At 32.3% G+C, this 7,964-nt stretch overlaps 1 long non-coding RNA gene across 1 annotated transcript; it reads left to right on the top strand.

The window, feature by feature from the left end:
* The first annotated feature begins 1,054 nt into the window (after nucleotides 1-1,054).
* LOC139685945 (uncharacterized) lies at nucleotides 1,055-7,473 on the top strand. Its single transcript, XR_011700246.1, has 4 exons — nucleotides 1,055-1,194; nucleotides 1,288-1,353; nucleotides 4,692-4,836; nucleotides 7,188-7,473. It is a non-coding gene; the product is annotated as an uncharacterized lncRNA (long non-coding RNA).
* The last annotated feature ends 491 nt before the right edge of the window (nucleotides 7,474-7,964 follow it).

The raw sequence follows: 7,964 nt of genomic DNA on the forward strand, positions 1-7,964 counted from the left end.
GAAATGAGTGGTAGTCGCTTGGGAGGCAACGTCCGGGCTGTAAGGAGGGTGGTCGATGATATCCCAGCAGCCGAATTCATTGAGTAGGGTGGTCATCGTTTGATGTGAAGACACGTGGACACGTGCAATGTCATGATATGCAAACACACTCCTTTTAGTGAGGAGAGACACCTTGTTTGTTTGTCTGATTGACCTCCGACACACAATATTCTGCAGCACGGAGAAGTAGCCACTGCCTCTTCATTCTCTAAAGCCTTCCTTTATCTAAATGAAGGGTAATTCTCTCCACCATCTCGTCCATTGGAGCTACCGTTGTTGATATTCCAAATGGCAAACTCGGCTGTCCCATCGACCGCTGCTCATCTTAGGACGTTTTTCCGGCCATCAATAAACTCCCAGCACCACTTCCGATGCACGTATTTGATGTCCATAATACACTTCTCACTGTACACTTCCACTAAATGGCAGGATTGATATATTATATCGGAGAAGGGGTCGTAAAGTTGGCTTCATGATGCGTTGGGAGAAAGGTACGATGCCGGTATTAATAAAGAGCTGCTTACAAGGATGCAAAAAGTGATTTGATCGTCAAGTCAACTATGTAGGAAAATAGCTAAATGCTCGACCTTTTCATATGATGTATGCAACTTTGAGAGAATAAATTTGATTTCTTCATGAAATAAGAAATAAGAGAGCTTACTTTTTAGAATTGCCCTCGTATGTACGGTATTTTGTCAAAGCATATTGTTTCTTTAAGTCTTTCGAAATTGAAGAGTTTAAGAGAGGATACCTTGATAGTTTAACTTGCTAAAGCACTCAGCTGGATATCCAAAGGATCCAGGTTCAAATCCTGGTCAAGGCAAATGATTTTTGTGCTCTGAAAATGTCGAATTGGAATGTATATTAATGGATTACTGTGTTAAAATCGGTCACTGTAATGGCATCTCCCGCAGTTTCTTGAAGCTTCTATTGATCATTGATTTTCTTACGTTAATATCTTTATCTCTGAATGGATAATAGTTATTCATCGCAGTTTTCTTTCGTTTGCAGGTTGAATCGCAAGTCAGCCCAGTTTTGGTTGAAGTGGAAAGTGGAAAAGATTTCGCTTCAATGTGTTACATATGCGATCGTTTGTTCAGTACAAAGAAAGGGGCGTCGATTCACATGAAAAGGATGCATTTGATTTCGATGGCGGTAATATCTAAAGTGGACAATACTTGGATAATACTTTTTGTTTATTCGTCAAGTAAGGTTATTAAGGTTGTGATTGTTATAATTTCTTTTCAGAGCAAGAAGCAGACTGTCAAAAAAAGGAGAAGGAAGACGAAAAGTCGCAGCAAATTGTTTAGAGTGGTGAGTTAGCTAAGAAAGTAATTTCATAGTTTTTAATGTATATGTGTTTGTTTATATATGTGTATATATATATATATATATAAATAAATAAATATATGTATATATATATATAAATAAATAAATATATATAATATATAGATATATATATTTATTTATATATGTATATATATGTGTGTATATATATATAAATAAATAAATATACATATAATATAATGTAATGTTTATATATATATATATAATATATAGATATATATTTATTTATATATGTATATATATGTATATATATATATATAAATAAATATATATATATATAATATAATGTAATGTTTATATATATACACACACATATATATGTATATATATATATAAATAAATATATATATAATATAATGTAATGTTTATATATACACACACACACACACACATATATATATATATATATATATACACACATATATATATGTGTGTGTATATATATATATACACACATATATATGTATATGTATATATATATACACACACACATGTATATATATATATATATATATATATATATATATATATATATATATATATATATATATATATATATATATATATATATGTATATATATATATATGTATATATATATATATGTATGTGTGTGTGTGTATGCATGTAATTTAAATGAAAGAAGGAATATCATTTATAATGAAAACACGGAGAAACGCAAGCATGACACCCATTGTTAGGACAAATTTTTTGGAAGCCAAAATACTTCCTCTGACAGTAAAAAAGAAACCTTCCCCCTGAGGATAATGGTTTGGCCTCCAAACAATCAAAACTCATGTGATTAATCTCTTGCGGATGTTTTTCTCTCTGTTAACCTTGACTAATAACATCTCATTCCTTTATTTAAATTACCATTGATATCCATGTGACATTCCGATACTGGCAGTATTTGAAAAGTAATGCGATTGGATTTCCCATGCCATTCCAAGTGGTCCAAATGAGATGAAACCATTTCTGAATGGACAATTGAGCAATTTTATATGAATAAACTGAATAAATCTCTTGAGAAGACTATCAAAATGATTGATTGAGGCTTGCAGGGACTCTGCTCTATCCCATTCACAAGTGTCTAGGTGATAAATGGCCTCTAAGGAGGGCTGGGAAGAGGTCTTCAATGAACAATGCTCTGGGCGGTCATCAAACAGCAAAACTGACAACCACGTGATTTGCGTTTGACCATTCTTGATTGCTTATCAAGATGATTTGTGTCAATTAACTGAACTTAATATCTACTGTTGAATTTTGCGTTGCAATGGAAGATTTAGCAATGAGGGAAGTGTGAGCCATGCTCATATCCCAAAGTGTTGTCAGGCGACCAAAAGATCAACCAAGTGGAAATTTCAAGTAAACTTTGGCTACACATTGGAAATGAAATTGATCATTTTGAGACAAAGTCATCACTGATGATATAACCTTGGTTTTTTCAATATAAGACCCACAAACAGAACATCAAAGCTCTCCGAGTGGTACATCGACCAGTCCGGCAAAGCCTAAAAAGATAAGAATGAGCAAATATAAGGTGGAAACAATGCTAGTTTTCTTTTTTGACAGTAAAAGAGCAGTCAATAAGGAGTTTGTTCCTCAAAGACAGAGTTAACTCTGCCTACTATGTAGATATGCTTGAAAGACTCCGAAAAAGGGTCATCAGGACGAGAAATGACATCTCCGCTACCTTGCACCTCCAATGCACTTTGCCACAATGGTCTACGAGACTGCTAGTTTCTGGTTCCAAACACCAGGTGCCAACAATGCCCCAACCCCTCTATCTATAGTCCTGATTTTGTCCCAGCAGACTTCTTTTCATTCCCTTGGCTAAAGACAGCCCTGAAAAGAACCCGTTCTTCGTACATAGAAGAGATCTAATTGGATCTGTGACTAGAAGACCTTTTGCGAGAGGTTCCCCGAAGATGCCTTCCAGGTTGCATACCGGTCATGGCAGAGTTGCCGGGATAAATGGGTAGTGTCCTTAAGATAGTACTTAGAGAGTTTTTGCAAATCTTTTCAATGAGTTACTTTAAAAATAAATTGCAATACTTAACCCTCTTAGTGCAGCGGGCCGGTATATATCGGCTTTCATATCCCTGGCGAAAAGTGCGGCGGGCCAATATATCGGCTCTTGCGTAGGCTATTGTTTAAATCGTTGTAACTTATGGTTTTTTCTTTGATAATTTATGGTTTTTGTGCTATCGATAGGTTGAATTCCATAGAATTACATAACTATTTTTTAAATATTTTAATAGCAATTTTAATTGCTTTTCAAAAAGTATAATTCTTACTAAAATTTTAGTTTCAGTTTTGTACATGTCGGGAAGCTCAGCCTAATTGTTTGCTCGTTTTTTTCTGAGTGGTCTTTCTACAATGAAAAGCCATTGAAAGGCTACTAATCTGTTTTCATCTGTAATCTCTTGAATGTGTTATGGTGTCTTGGGGTTGATACATAACCGCTTATTCAGACTTTGTTGATACGATGGAAATGAGAGCACTGCTTTGAAATCATTTTGGTTTCTCTTGCCGTCCATCCCATTTAATCATTTGCGACCTGTGTATTGGATTACATTGTCAGCAGTTCTCTGTGAGTTAGAACTTTGTTTTCTTCTGCCTTTAGATTGTAAGCAAATTGCCGCAGTCTCAAGGAAAGGGGAAAAGTCCCAATTTGACTCGGTGAGATCAGCATTTTCAACAACATCGAACTATGCAGAGGCTGACAAAAAAATTTGCAATTCACTGGTTTTTCTTTATTTATTTATAATATTTTCTACATGTCTTTTTGATTCTTTATTATATTTAAATATCGTAGTTTAATTGAAAAATGTTTTTAAAAAAATATTAGTTATGTGTCTAAAAAATCGAAAAATTATTGCTAAAAAATATTCTTCAAATTTTATAATACTGTAATAATAACATTTATATTTCAGATGATTCGAATGTATAACATCATTATTAACTACAACATTATATTTAAAAATAAAAAAACTGCATATGGATATCTGAACAAATAACTTCATAATGTTGTTTTTCCTAAGGTGATACATTTTCTGAAATTACCCTTTGCACTTCTCACTAATTAACCCTGGAATCCCCGTCGCACTAAGAGGGTTAAGGAATGTATGTTGATGTTTTTCTGTGTGTTTTGTTGGGTATTGGAAATTTTTCAGAATTAATAGTATTTTAGACTTTTCTATCAGATATTGTTTGCGACTATGAATTCTCGAAAGTATCAGATGTGTTGTTTAATCATCCAATCTCCTGGGTCTCTAATTATGTTTTTTTTTGATCATCATGCTAGCGGAAGGTGAAGAAATATGTGATACCGAAGTCCGTGCCAAGCACTGCAATTCCACAGGGCACTGATTTGAATAGCATACCTGAGAAACTATGAAATCACTGGGAAAGTGCAATGATTTATTCATATCCTCATCTCACTTCAGATGGTAAGCAAATCTATCTTGTTCCTGTTTTCCTCTTGATTGATTATACTATTATTTAACCAGCGGACATGCCCTAATATATCCATACAAATGGTAGTCATATTAAGAGGACTCCTTTATGCTGTTTGGCAGTTTCTAAATCATTTTTTAGTCGATACGAATGCAGAAAAAACAAAATAAACAAAGTCAAAGATAAAATAAACTATATATACAGCTGAGAAGTTGATCATACTTTAAGGGCAGGTATACCAACATATAATAATAATAAGCATAACATATATGTATATATATATGGAATAAATATAACATAACATATATGCATAGGTTGCGGTAGTCCAGTGGGTAGAGCATTGGACTGCTGACCGGAGGGTCCCGGGTTCAATTCCCGGGCAAGGCACTCTGGGCACCTGCAGCTCCACCCAAACTAAAGTGATTTTTTGGGTACCAGGTCTTCCCCGGAAACAAGAACTGGCACAGGGAAAGAAACTGGCCCCCCTTAATACCCTGATGTGTGAATTTCACACGCCGTATAGGGCTTAATACTGGGTGATCTCTACCATCACCCACACCAAACAGACCTTCGGGTTGATTACCGTGTTTATGGTTTAACATACATGCATATATATATATATATATATATATATATATATATATATATATATATATATATATATATATATATATATATATATATATATATACATATAATATACAAATATATATACAAAACTTTTTGAAAGTCTCACGGACGTGAATAATAATGTATAACACTTAGCACTAAGTGTTATACTAGTGCTAAGTGTTATGCATTATATATATATATATATATATATATATATATATATATATATATATATATATATATATATATGGATATATATATATATATATATATATATATGGATATATATATATATATGGATATATATATATATATATATATATACATATATATATAATATACAAATATATATACAAAACTTTTTGAAAGTCTCACGGACGTGAATAATAATGTATAACACTTAGCACTAAGTGTTATACTAGTGCTAAGTGTTATACATTATATATATATATATATATATATATATATATATATATATATATATATATATATATATATATATATATATATATATATATATATGTATATATATATATGGATATATATATATATATGGAATAAATGACAATTTAAACCTGTCAGTCTTGCAGTCTATCATCTCTCTAATCTTACATTGGAGATCCCTCTGCCCGTAATACGTTGGGGTTCATATTATGTTCCTGATGTCATTGGAAAAGGATCCATCTTTAAATGTTTTAAATAAGTTTAATCTATATTGTAAATTCTGCTGTCTAAGGGAATCTATTATGTCAAGCCAACTCCCAGGAGATTTTAATTACAACCATTCTGGTCCCTTATTGTTCTTGGAGAAAATGACATTTTAAACCTGTCAGTCTTGCATTCTTTCATCTCTCTAATCTTATATTCACGATCCCTCTGCCCGTAATACCTTGGGGTTTGTATTAATGTCCTTGATGTCATCAGAAAAGGACCCATCTTCTAAGTGTACTTAATAAGTTTAATCTATATTGTAAACGCCGCCGTGTAAAAGGAATCCCAGCCTAAATTTTTTTACAAAGTAGTTACGCTACTCTGTTGGTTATAACAAAGTTTGTGGCAAATCTAGCCCCTCTTATCTGTTGAACTTGATCTAATTCCCGATATCAAATATATCTCTTGAGGATCCCATGTATACTGGCAGCATACGTTCTTGTTGGGGCCTGACTGAGGGCAAGAAAACATCCTTCCTTCACTTTTTCATCTCGTAGATGTGTGTTTGTGATCTTTTCAATTTTCGTTTGTTGAAAAAATTGATCACAGAATTTGTAAATTAAATTTTGCTTCAAAGATTTATTAAAGTGTAAGAAAAGGGGTTTGAAATGTTTTTAAAAAGGTTCCTAACAATAATAATAATAATAATAATAGTAATTTTTAATAAAATTCTCTCTATTTTCTGTGCATTGCTAATTTGAACAACAATATAATATTCTATATACTCTATTACATCGAAATACTCCTGATTTTTCAGTCTAATCCAAGAAATTTTTATAATATCTTGTGAAAAATCAAGATTTGGCATTATTTCCATGAGTTTTAATGTTATTACTGAAGTATTTTGTGCCTCCAAACAGGATTCAAGATGCCATTCAGAATTAAATTGCAAATATATCTTCATTAATGATAAAATTGTGCAGGGTATTGCGATAATCTGCTAGGTTTAAACGTTATTACTTGTTATCTTTTGTCCTGTTCAATATTGTTTTAATAATTACTTAATTTCTTTCTCTTTAAGGACTTAAAAGATGTTACCAGTGTTTGATATTTTGCAAATGTTTTCGCTGAATGCTGTGTCAATGTTTATTGAGACATGAGAAATGTTCAGAAGTCATCGTTACTGTGTCTTCCTCGGGAAAAATGACAGTTATGCAAGTCAGCATGTTATTATCACAATCTAATGAGGCCAATCCATTTTTCTACAATGCCATATCTCATTTGAAATGTCCTGTGAAAGTGTAACAGTCCTTTTTAAGTGTCTAACATACCTTCAGCTAATTGTTTATAGTATCCACTTTTTTCCATTTCATTTGCGATCCATGAGGAAATTTAGCAAGTGTGTAATTTCGATTATAACATCACTTGGTAATGGTATTTAATTCAATTATTATACTTTACAGGAACATATATTTGTGTTCATGCAGGTATAATCTTTTTTGGTTTGTCTGGCATTTGATATGTGCTCTTAACTTATTAATAATTTGTTTAAAGGCAGTGCAATTTATGTTGGGCAACTTTAAGTGGTCTTTGAGAAAATTTGCGATAACTACAGACATGGGGACAGTTTGCAATATGAAAAAGATCGCGTCCTTGTACGCAAGATATTGAAATGGTGTTTTTAAAAATGCTAAAGTCATTTGTGCTGTGTGTGTGTGTGGAGTGACCACAGACCAATTAATATTGAAATGCATTTGATTTTTTCTTCGTTTTCAACTAATTTTATACTTCCAACTCAAAGCAAGATCTAGTCTGCCAAACATGCTTTGACAACTATTATTTTTTGAAACCTATAAGA

Source organism: Hetaerina americana, unplaced genomic scaffold, assembly GCF_022747635.1.
Source record: "Hetaerina americana unplaced genomic scaffold, ioHetAmer1.1.p SCAF_121, whole genome shotgun sequence".
Lineage (NCBI taxonomy): Eukaryota > Metazoa > Arthropoda > Insecta > Odonata > Calopterygidae > Hetaerina > Hetaerina americana.